Genomic DNA, 10,526 nt, shown 5'->3' on the forward strand with positions numbered 1-10,526 from the left:
ATCAGATTTGGAAATGTAGAATTTAAAAATGAAATCAAATGAAATCTTTTAGTTTAACATCCCACGTTGTTCCGCTTTAGGTTACGGATGATGGATGATTAAGGGAAGTGAATGATGATGGAAGAATTGGTAGGATGAGAATGTGAGAGAAGAGAGAAGTAGTCTGAGAAAAAACAAACACCAGAGCCAAACAAACTCATCATTAATACTTTAGTTGAGAGTTTGAGGTACTCCAGCTGATAGTACAAAGATAAACTCTGGTGAAGACAATAGACAGGATCACGTGAAAAATATATGTGAGATGTTGATAGCCATTGTTATAGCCACAGTTAGTCCAGGACCCATAGTATACCCTCGTAAAAAAAAATCGAGGTCCAGAGAATTTGATTTTTTATTTGTGTTCTCGGATCATTATTGAATTAATTTAGCTTGGGTAGACATTTCTAATCCGGGCCGATTAGGTTCTGAACGTCATTTTAACCCTTTCGATACGGTGCGCTTTTTGATGTTTTCGTTGATGAAGTTATGCAGGTGCTGCAGCTTCCCTAATTATCCTATTGAAACTTTCTATGGTGCGTTGTGTCGGCCAAAGACAATGTGTTCAGATGCTGGTATATTTGTTTCAAATTAGCTAATAAGAGAGAAATTATAGAGGGAAAAATGGATTTTTTTCAAAATTTTCACCTAAATTCGTGAATTAAAATTTCTCAAGGCTGGAAACACTGCCACTAGATAGATGCAACTCATCTTAAAATAAACTTTGGTACACCACTAATATATCCTAGAAATATCATGTCGATATCTAACAAACTAAGCATGTAATTTAAAAACATATCATTCTATCTTTTAAAAAATCGCCATTTTCAGGACGTCATTTTTAAGAATGGCGAATATATTTTAATGATGACTTAATATTTCGTGAATCATGAGACCTACATTCAACATTCTTGTGTCAGACGTAGGTTATGAATGTCTTTCATATCTCTGGCCAAGGCCACTCCCCAGTCACTTTACTAACAAAGCATTTACAATTGCAGCCTTTGATAATGTTGACTTTGAAGACAGCTCTTCTTTGTCCGGCACATATGGCACACATAATACGGCAATGGTGCTTTTTCAAGACCGTGCCAATGAGTTAGATGCAGGGAAACAATCAGTGTCAGCATTAAACATACAGAAACGAAGTTTTAAACTTATAATACAGCTGCCTTGTCAGTGTGTGCAAAACTACTACAAGCCAAAAACACGTCCCGATTTACCAGAAAGTTTCCAAGTGGCTGGTTATATGCATCATGTAGTGCCCGATACTGCAATCTGTAAAACCAAGGAAACTGAATTTGTTATTACTCTTATTCAGTGTGGACTGAAAGATCAGCACAAGCCAGTTCCTCCATGGGCTGGAATTCATGCTCTAATCTCCCACAGTACCGTCTTATTGAAAAAGATTGGCTTTTTACCAGTAATACCATCTCCTGTCACAAACTACGTAACAGTATATACGGCTATAAAAAAATTCCAAAATGTGGGTCCTCAGCTTGAAGATCAACCAATCCTCCCAATATTCTGTGACGAAGGTGTCTTCCGTATTGTCGCTGAGATCTGTATGAGCAATCCAGAAGAATTTAGTGAACTTTATCTAATGATGGGCATTTCTCACATGACAAAAGTTGCACTGCGGTGTGTAGGAAGTTATCTAACAGGATGTGGCATAGAAGATGCACTCATTGAGACTGAAATATTTGGAGCCAAAACTGTGCAATCTGTATTGAGCGGAACTCATTATGTTCGATCGTTACAGGCTATGCTCACTATCTCTAAGGCTATAGAAACATTGCGTTGGATGGCCTTCTGGAAGAAGAATAACAAATTAGATTTCGCAGATGTTATGGAAGAACTGTGCAAGGTACACAATGCAAAGCCAGGCAACATTTACTACACTTCGTTCAATATCACAAACCTTAAGAGCCAAGTTTGCAGAGTTTATCAAACAGTGCGAGGATAAGTCAGAGCTTTGCAAGTACTGGGGAAATTTAATTTTAATCGGTCTACTGAAGGATCTAGTACATGCTGATAGAAAAGGTGACTGGGAGCTGCAGAAAAAACTGTGGAGTCACTCATTCCTGTGTTTCGTGAATTCGATTGTATAAACTAAGTGAGATATGGCTCCTGATATTCGGAAAGAATAAAAAACTAGAAGTAGAAAACAAGTACCTTCACAACAAATTTGTTCAAGGACACTTCGTGATCAAAGACAGAGAAGGACGATTCAATACTGTAGCTCCTGACATGAAATTAGAACAAACCATTCAGAGATCAAAAATAGCTTGAAGGGAATTGTCGGTCAAACACTTAAAAGTGACTATGTTGCTCAATGGCAACTAGTTTACCACGAAGTACTTTCTATTTGTAACGCTTCCAAAGAGGTGACTAATTCTAAATTAATAGACCACAGTGAAACTGTTCCTCACCATGAGCTAATGGGAAAGAGAGGAGAACGTTTCAATAGAAATGTTGAGAGCCTTGTTCATTTTATGCAGCGATGAGGAAATCCGTTTGAAATGATTGAGCCTGAGAGGCTGCATAAGTTTGTCACAAAACAACATGTGATTAATGATGTAAAGGCACGTCTATTAGATATCTTTTCACATGTATCAGAATTATATACACATCTGAAGCAGGAGAAGTTTGCATTGAAAATAAAATCGTTTTTGACGTAATCTATAAAGCTAACCTTCCACGCTTTAATCGGAACAGTGTAACAGAACCAGCAACCAGAAAAGCTCTACTGGTGATCCCAAATAAAATTCTTTCCCAAGTCAACATAGAGATAGATCTGGCAAAAGAAAGTGAGGAATCTATCAAGAACATTATGTCTCACGACCTTCTTCCAACAAATGCGTTATTTGACGGAGATGCTGCGACAAAACCAGTAAAACACACACTCTTTAAAGAATTAGAAAAATATCTTTCATCTGGCGATTTTTATTTCGAAAAGGTCCCTGCACTAAACACTTCTGTTATTGTGGATTATATGTCCCAATTGCGAACGGTCAAGCTGTCACCCATGAAAAATTTTGGAGAGGTTATTCAGAGAGTTCTACAAATATCAAAATCAGTATGTACTCTGCAAGAACTGCATATCATATTTGACAGTTGTCTTGAACTTTCGCTCAAAGAGTGTGAGAAAATCAGGCGAATGTCTACAACTGGATGAATCGAACTCGCATGTATAACAAATTCTACACCTCTGGCTTTGCAACATGACAATTATGGTCATCTACATCAAACAAGCTTAATCTGGAGATGCTAATGCGGTGAAATATTACTCATGTTTCAGCAAACTCAGAATTTCCAATTATTGCTAGTGGATGATTGTTAATGAGGAATTACTGCCGGCACAAATATATTCAAACGGTGCAGGCCATATTGTGGAAGAACTGAAATACAAATTGGAGGAAGCTGACCTTCGTTCATTCCACATGTAGAGTGAGCAGTTCGAAAAGGTTTGAAGTGAATAATTGTTCTATCGAATAACACAGATGTAATTATTCTGTTACTTCATTTTGTTGCACTTCTTATAAGTCAAGGATTGGAAGAATTATGGATATGTTATGGAACAGGTATAAAAAGACGCTTCATCCCTCTTCATATTTTGTATTTATAACATAGACTAGAGAGCTGCACGGGTCGGGCTTGGGCGGGCCGACTCTGTTATTTCTTTGGGCCGGGCCAGGCTTGGGCGGGCCGACACTGTTATTTCTTTGGGCCGGGCCGGGCTTGGGCTGGCCGACACTGATTTCTCTTCAGGTCGGGCCGGGCTGGGGCCGATCAATTGCAATTCTTTAATAATTATTGACTTTCGTCAAACGATAATTGGAATAAAGCCAAACGTTGAAGAAGTGTGTCCGTGAAAAATGTTACAAAGAATGCAATAGCTATTTACAGTATGTGTTGCTTAGTGGCTCACTTTCACTATAGAGGATTGCAGGTATTATGCGGTAAATTGAGCTCTGACCTTTACCTTCACTGAACTCAAAATATAAAAAGAAGGGGTGGGAATGTTTTGCCTGTCGCTAAACAATATTGCCATCTTCACTTTATGCTAAAAATCAATTAAGTTAGATTTTTGTTACAGGGAATGGAGTTTTTGTTCTCTCGATGACAGGCAAAGCTCTAGGAGGCAATGGTACCATTCGGAAGGCAAGCGTCAGGTTGTGGACCAAATCTTAGAAAATGTTTCTGAGGATTAGGTCAAATTTAGTACTAAATTTTGAGAAAGATTCGGGCTCGAGATAATTTCAAAAATTTATCGGGCCCGGGCCGGGCTTGGGCCAAGAATTTTGAAAAACTTATCGGGCCGGGCCGGGCTCGGGCCGGAAATCTCCAAAACTTTTCGGGCCCGGGCTGGGCCGGGCCTAGATACGTTCGGGCTGGATTGGGCTCGGGCCGAAATATTCGGCCCGTGCAGGTCTCTACCATAGACTCAACTCAGAGATTTAGAATGTTCTCATCAAGGCCCATATTCTTACAGGTGATGACATTATGAGCAAAATAGGAACTAAGCGCGGAGCTTTAGCCGCTGAACCAGTGAAGTTTCTAAAAGAATTTGCTGAGATTGACGACAACTGTGCCGATAAGTATCTTGTGCGATTCAAAGACGTCGATAAGTATCTTGTGCGAGTGTGGAAAACAAAGTGTGATGTTGGCACTTTTGATGAATTTTCCTACAATGAGTTCAAGAGATCAGTCCCACTAAGTGACCTTCCGCCAACGTCATCGTCCGTGCATGGACACATTAAAAGAACATTTTATTTACTCAGAAGATGTGTAAATGTTTTGAATCGTTCGTATGTTCCAAAAGACCTCTGTGAGTTTCGATGGAAAACGTTGATGGTGTTCTTAAACCTATTAATTTTTTTAAGTCTCTACTCAGTGAACATGTAACTGCAAAATCTGCGCTACGAAAAGATGCTCCTGTCGATACGCTCTTCTGAAATGTTCATCATGCTGGAAATGTAATGCAAGTGACTGTAAAAACGCGTAATTGCAAATGGACATAATTAAATCCAGCTTCACGATATACGCCTGTAAAAAGAAATCGTGTTTCACAAAATTTCATTTTTGATTTGCAATTTTGCATCACTATTGAATTAATATAGCTTAAGAAAATTGTCAAGTATTTCATACAAATGTAAATCAAACAAATTTATATACATGTATTCATTACTTATAATGAGTATTCTTTATAATTTGAATTTGTATACTTGTGTACCCATAGGCAAACTTAGGTATTTTATCTACTTGTGTTAATTACTTCTATTCATGATCTTAAACATTCTTTGCTGATCACAATAAAAGGATTGAAACCTATTTATATTTAGTTTATTTCAATACATGTCTATTCGTTATTTATTATAGCCTCCATCATAACTTTCCGTAAGACCTACAGCTAATTTAGTTGCTAGCACGCATGCCTTGAGTGTATAGTCCCGGGTTCGATTCCCGGTGGGGGTACAGTTGAACTAAAAAGTGGTTTGGATTCGTCTATAATCAATAGGTCCGCGTCTCCTTTAACCACTATGACATAACTCAAACAAACCACAAAAAATAACATTCTTTATTATAGTTTCCTATATATTATTCGCTATTTTGTAAAATGACTAAAAGGTTGCTCTGATAGGTTATTTTCTATATTTATAAGGATATTTGACCTTCATAATCTACGTTTTGACACAATAATGTTGAATGTAGATCTCATGATTCACGAAATATTAAGTCATCATTAAAATAAATTCGCCCCTCTTAAAAATGACGTCCAGAAAATGGCGATTTTTTAAAAAATAGAATATGTTTTTTTAAAATTACATGCTTAGTTTGTTAGATATCGACATGATATTTCTAGGATATATTAGTGGTGTGCCAAAGTTTATTTTAAGATGAGTTGCATCTATCTAGTGGCAGTGTTTCCAGCCATGAGAAATTTTAATTCCCAGATTTAACTGAAAATTTTGAAAAAATCCCATTTTTCCCTCTATACTTTCCCTCTTATTAGCTAGATTGAAACAAATATACCAGCATCTGAACACCTTGTCTTTGGCCAACACAACGCACCACAGAAAGTTTCAGTAGGATAATTAGGGAAGTTGCAACACCTACATAACTTCGTCGACGAAAACATCAAAAAGCGCACCGTATCGAACGGGTTAAAATGACGTTCAGAACCTAATCGGCCCGGATTAGAAATGTCTACCCAAGCTAAATTAATTCACTAATGATCCGAGAACACAAATCAAAAATCAAATTCTCTGGACCTCGATTTTTTTACGGGGGTATATTATGGGTCCAGGACTAAGTTACCTGTTAACATGTTGATGAATTGACTTCATTAACGAACTTGACTGAGATAATCGCTCTAGCTATCTTGAAAAAAGAACATAATTTAAAAAATCTCCTACATGCATAGCATATGGGCTAGATAGCCACCGTTAAAGTAGTCGTTATCCGTTAAATTGCTAACGAATTGACTCAATTAACGAACTCGGCCGAGATAATCGCTCTAGCTATCTATTATAAAAAAACATAGTTTAAAAATTCGCTTATTTGCATGGGATATTGGCTACAGATAGCCACCGTTAAAATAGCAGTTACACATTAATTTGCTAACGAATTGACTCGATTAACGAACACGGCCGAGATAGTCGTTCTAACTATCTATTATAAGAAACAGAATTCAAAAATTCGTCCACCTATATTGGATATGGGTTATGGATAGGCACCGTTAAAACGGTCGCTATTCTTTAATGTATTTATGCATTGACTCCATTAAAGAACTCGGCCGACATACTCGCTCTGACTATCTATTGCAAAAAATATAACTAAAAAAAAATCGCTTACATGCATGAGATATGGGCTATAGAAGTCACCGTTAAAATAGCCGTTAACCTTAATGTTAATGAATTGATTCCACTAGCAAACTCGTTCTATGTATCTATTGCAAATGAATAAATAAAATAAAAATAAAAACAAAAATTAAAAATTAAAATGGGATAGAGGCTCTAGATAGCCACTTTCAAGTCGCCGTTATCTACTAAGTTGTTAATGGATTGACTCCGTTAAGGAACTTGCCTGAAATATTCGTTCTAGCTATCTACTCCACAAAACAAAATTCGCTTGCATGTATGATAAATGGGTTATAGATAGCCACCGTTAAAGTAGCCGTTATCTGTTAATCTGTCAACAGACTGATTCGCATAATAAACTCGACCGAGAATAATCACTGTACCTATCTATTGCAAAAATAAATAAATAAAATAAAAATAATAACAATTACATGTGTGGGATATGGGCTATAAATGTTCACCGTTAAAGTCGCTGTTATCTATTAAGTTGTTAACGGATTACTCCGATTAATGTAAAAAGTTCCCATCTGTTCAAGAATTATCGTGCGGCGTAGCGGAAGGGTGGATGGAAGGAGGGACTAACAACACAATCTCATAAGTCTCACCGCGTAATTCTAGTAAAGTGCTTGCTTGATTGTTGAAATGCAAAGGGAGCATCGAAGTTGAAGTTTTCGTTGACTATTTGATTTATAAAATTGTTTTAAGATTTCTATTTATGCATCTGTTGTGATTACTGTATCATAAGAAAGATGGAAAGAATAAGATGCTACAGGGACATTGTTCACTAAATATTATAGTACTCGCGCCGAGTCGTGAAGCTTTGGCTCTAAACCAATCATAGATATATTTTGCTTGAGCTCCAACACATCGGAAAACTTCGGTACAATTCGTGGAGCCGCTTCCCGAGCGCACACTTGGGGAAACGTCGAACAGCTGAAATTCACCAACAATGTTGCCAAACTTTGAAGACGTAGTAAACGAGTATATAAAAAAAGGCATTTAAAAATTGCCAATAATAACACTACACAACAATAACTACTGTAACAACTATTCTAAAATGGTAACAATAGCACAAATAGTAACAACGAAAATATAACGCAACAAAAAAGAATTAACAAAACGGAACTTGACGCCAATCCGACAACACTGTCCTCTCGGGAGATGTTTTCCGTGTAGCGCGAGAGAAGACACTGACAAAATTTGACGGGTGGGGGTTGACGACTGGAATACACCCTCGCTTTCTATTGGTTGGCGAAATCGGTAGATCTAGGTCAAGCTTAACGACTCGGCGCGAGTACTACAATCTTTGGGAATGGTTACATTCTTCATTTATGGCGTTGTGATTTTCACTTTGCCCAAATATTGGAACTTCAAGGATTAACGTATCGTGACAGGCGAAACCAAGGACTGTTCTACAACCAAATGTGTTTCGGAATTAACATTTTTTTTCTTGATTTGTCTGAAGCAATCGACAATATGCAACTCTTTCAACTTTTTATGATGTAATTCTTGGACCACAGAAACTATAGGCGTGAAACTTTGTAGCATGATGAAATGCTTCTGCGCAAGGGTGATCCCTGTGAAAGTCAATGCAAATATTTCTTGGGAGATATCAGTATTCGGTACTTCATATTCTGAGTCGTTTTCCTCTGATATTTTAGGATGACCTCTTGTATGCTTATCCAACTAAGTGTCACTGGGTTTCTAGCTTATTTAAGAAGGCTCTAAGGCTGAACTTAACATGGCAAATGCCTGCCTCCAAACTTTTCCAGAAATAGATATTAACAAGTGCTAACAAGGGTTGTGTGTGTCAGCATTAGGATAAGATAAACAAGAATAGTGTATTATTTTTTTACATATAAAGTACATAAATAAATAAACATTCTGTTCTAGCAATCCTTAATATTAACTATGTTTGAAAACAATCAACCCTACAACGTAATCTGCCGGGAGGAACAATTTGCAAAAACAAATACGATGTCTGTAAATAAAATAATGACACTTTCAAAATTCAACTTTATTTATAACAGGGGCGGATCCAGGGGTGGGCGATCGGGGCGATCGGCCCCCCAGAAGAAGAAAGTTTCTTATTTTATATATATAAATAAAACCCATCCCAAAGTTTGGAGCCCTTAAAAGTAGCAGTATGATACCCCCCCCCCCAGAAGTCGGTCCTGGATCCGCCCCTGATTTATAATACACGCTCTGTCGTCTTCACAATTCTTCTCTTGGAAGCAACGAAGCAATTGTGACTTTGTATTTGTCTTCATAATGATGTCGGAACTGAGAAAGCGGAATGGCCTTCAACTCCTTCGTTACAGCTTTGGTGCTTCCCGTCGTTCCATGAGGTGCGTTTTCACAGTTGGTAAATAAATAAATCACAGGAACACAAGTGAGGCGAATAAGAAGGCTGAGGAATGACAGAGTTGTTTTTTCCGTGGTAGAAAATCCACAACTGGAAGCGTTGCGTGACTAGGAGCAGGGACGTACGCAGGGGGTGGGTCCTGGGGGTCCGGACCCCCCCCGAAATTTCGACTTTTGTATAAATTTAGCCTAATTTTAGGAGCAATTTTAGGAATTTACATATAAAATATGCTCATATTGAGTTTGAACCCCTCCCGAAATAAATTCCTGCGTACGCTACTGACTAGGGGCATTGTCATGAAGCAGCGCTCAGATGTTTGAAATGTTTTGCCGCACTCAAACGACCCATTTTCTCAGCCGTCCAAGAATTTTACAGCAAAACTGTTCGTTAATTGTTCTTTATAGACGATGCCTCTGCTATTAAATAAATAAATAAATAAATAAATAAAGATGATACTAAATCTTGACTTGCTCATTCGCACTTTATTCGGCCATGGTGAGCTGGGAGTATGCTCCGGCGTTATTCATCCACTCTGAACTTTGTCGTGTGGTCTTAGAATCGTTCACAAAGATAAACGACTCATCATTTGTAATGACATTCTTCAGAATATCTGGATCACTTTCAATTCGCTTCAAAATATCACGGCACACATCTTTCCTGCTGTACTTTTGTTTAAGAATGAAACTTTTGGTATCACTTCCACACAAAGTTGTCTCATCGCCAGTCCGTTGATCAAAATATGATGGATGATCGTGTAGTTCAAATTCAGTGTGTCTGCTAGTCGGTCTCACAAGGTCTCGAGTTCATTCCAAATATGCATTATTTCAGGGTGTTGCTAGCCTTCCACACCAAAGCTCATCTTCCATAAATTCCTACGCTTTGGAAAATGCCTTGAACTATTTAAACACCCGGAATCGCAACAAAGCAGCGTTGTCGTAGGCACGTTTGATTTTCCGCAGAATTTCAATCGCGTTGTATCCAAGTTTGAAACAGAGCTTGATGCTACACAGCTGCTTCACTCATTTTTGTGATGCGGCACAACTCGCCTCACTACACGAGGTCTCTCAGTTCACCTCGAACTCATCACTCACACTGAGGCTGCATGAGGTGTTGACGCGCGTGCGCTGTAGGGTAAGGTTTAGAGGGGGAACGCAGTTCGTGAGTTCTGACTCTAGTTTCATTACTTTATTTACAGAGCTCATAAAAGACAGAATGTTACGCAATATCATCGACTCAAAGTAGTTCTGGTATATTTCGCTGAT

The 10,526-nt window shown here is 38.1% G+C and overlaps 1 protein-coding gene across 1 annotated transcript in view; it reads left to right on the plus strand.

The window, feature by feature from the left end:
* Positions 1 to 10,526, plus strand: part of LOC145680556 (FAD-dependent oxidoreductase domain-containing protein 2-like) — a 605,718-nt gene that overhangs the window by 8,989 nt on the left and 586,203 nt on the right. The window lies entirely within an intron of this gene.

This window comes from Thermobia domestica, chromosome 3 (assembly GCF_964235325.1).
Source record: "Thermobia domestica chromosome 3, izTheDome1.hap1.1, whole genome shotgun sequence".
NCBI classification, from domain to species: domain Eukaryota; kingdom Metazoa; phylum Arthropoda; class Insecta; order Zygentoma; family Lepismatidae; genus Thermobia; species Thermobia domestica.